Here is a 2690-nt window from a genome sequence, read left to right as displayed (position 1 = left end):
GCTTGTGCTCTTCACTGATTCCTTTCTGAAATGAATAAGCAGAAGATAAAAGTTTTGTTTTATTTTGTTTTTCCATTGAAGTTTACCATTTCAGGATATACTCTATGGAATTTGTATCTTAGACAATGTGTTGTAATGTATTGTTCTATGTATTAAGCTTTCTTCTAATGACAGCACTAAAACATTTGCAATTCAGGTAGTATTTATGCCACTTCATATAATTTGGATTAAAAAAAAAAAAATCAAACAATCTCTGCAGTCACAAATCCAGTGCTTCATGTTTGAAATGATGAAGTGCTCACTGTTTACAATGCTAAGTATTTTCACCAGGGTTGAATTTATGAACAGTCTCATTTTTGTCTTCTTAACTCCATGTAAATCTATGTGCATATCTTAATTGAAGGCACATTTGGAGAATTATTTGCATGAAAACTGCTGATGAAGACATGTCAAAATAGGAACGTTATTTTAAGACAGCTATAGTAGGGTATCTCCCTATCCAGGATGTTTGTCAGCTCTGACAAATCTTTGTTAATTTTGTCTGACTGTTTTCATGAATCTTTGGATTCCAACAAAAGCTAATAAAACCAGCTATGAAAGCTTAAAATATAACTACTTTTCACAGAATATTAATCAGAGGCCTAGAAAAGTAATGTCAGTACAGAACCATACACATTTGTTGCTTTGTATTGTGCAGTAGTGTTCAGAGGAAGACTAGCTCCATATATTTCCACATATTTGAACTGCTCTTGCCCAGAGTTAGGGTAAATTACACAATAAATGTTATGATCGTCAACATCCATTCTGGGGAATCAAAGTAGCTGCTGACCTTTAAATGTGAACATATTCACATACCAGTCTACCAACCATCTGGTGTGACCTGACATTTCTATCACTAGCACTCCTGTCTCTTGGAGTCCCCTCCAAACTGCTGCAAATGTGATGATCTTTGTCCATGGTGACTATTATCTTACCCTGCAAATATCCTTGGAAAGAAGAGTTTGCTTCCTCTGTCCCTTCCATTTCCAAGCCTGCTCTGTTCTCAAACCCCCACCTGAATTGCAGCCCACTCATTAGGGGTGTTAAGGGAGCCAACAAATTCAGCAGACCTGAGATCCCTCCTCCCTGGCTGTCATGCCCAGCCAGGAGCGGTCCCAGACCCAGATGATCTCTCCATCCCAGTCCCAGGGATGCAGCTGCTCTTCCAGCTGGCAGGTCTGCCTTTAGCAAGGGTACCGTGCATCCAAGATGCACAACACACATACAGACAGGTCCCTAATGCAGCTGGCTGCACAGACTGCCACACACACAGAGCAGTGTAGGCAGCAGCTCTTGGTCTGCCTAATACCCACGTCTGAACCCTGGGCTCCATAACCTAACCACCAACTCACACCGAAAGTCTTTCCATATGTGCATTTCCTCCTACTTGCCAGCTAGTCCAGCTTGAGGTTTGCTAACTAATTATAAACACACAAACAAAGGCTTGAGTTAACTGAGGAAATAAAAGCACAGTTCTCTAGTTGCTGGCATTTAAAGCTTCTTACACCCCCACACGCACCCCAAGCTCTCTGGTTGCTGCTACCTAGACCTACACCCGTGGTTCCCATGGCCTTGGCTCCAGCTGCTGGCACTCAGACCTTTTGACACACACACCCCAGTCCCTCCAGTCACTGGCATTTCAGACCTCCAAGCTCTGCAGCCCACAGTCCCCCATTAACTGGCACACAGACCTCTTGCATTGCCATCCTTCCACATGCTAGCATCCAGACTTATGTGCCCTAAGACCTGTGATCTCCAGTTGCTGACATGCTGATCTCTTTTGTATGGTGGTCTCTGCAGTTGCTGGCACTATTTTCCCACATGCCTACCTCTCTGTTCCATCACAATCCTCCCCTTTCCTTTGGACCTTTTTGCCCTTCACTCAAATGTCCCATAACAAGTTTTACATAAACCCACAATCCCCTTCAGATAGCCAATATCCCAAGAAGCCTCATATAACCTATAATACTCATGCAAATTGTGTTTTCCCCTTCTTATCAGTTGTGATTTGTAGTTCAGGTTCACATTCTTCAGGACTATGCCTGAGTAGTTCCTTTAATGGCCCATCAATCGGTGGCTGAAGAGTTCTGGGTCCTCATTATTGTCTCCTGTGTTTGCATGTCTGTGCAGTTAATTTAGCACTTTCCTCATTATTATTATTATTTTTTAAATTTATTTAGTAGATCAAAACCCAATGACTTCATGAAACAGATGTTCTCACACCCCACACACTCTCACACTCCTGACAACTGTAGCAGAACTCAGAACTCCTGGGTACCCCTGGATCACAGAGTCTGGTTCTCTTTTATAATGGGCAACTCTATCACAAGATGGCAAACTTGGACTTTACTGTGTTGATTCAAAGTCAGGACACAGTTTTACACGTTTCCTTCATGTTCATATAGAATTAAAGAACAGGACAAGCATGTCACACAAAACATTTCTTTCTCCATTGCATGGCAACAACACACAACACTATCAGAAGTTTCACTGGCATTAGCCCAGTATTTTATCCAGATGATGCATTATCTTCCAGACTTTACAAACCTTTATCAAGATGTCTGAGCTTAAAATAACAGAAAGAATGATGACTTAGTTGGGGTTTTTCAGTGATCTTCATCTTGTGTCTTTGATGCTTGTTTGAATTGTTT

The sequence above is a fragment of the Cygnus olor genome, chromosome 2, assembly GCF_009769625.2.
Source record: "Cygnus olor isolate bCygOlo1 chromosome 2, bCygOlo1.pri.v2, whole genome shotgun sequence".
Taxonomy (NCBI): Eukaryota; Metazoa; Chordata; class Aves; order Anseriformes; family Anatidae; genus Cygnus; species Cygnus olor.
This window is presented reverse-complemented; position numbering follows the sequence as displayed.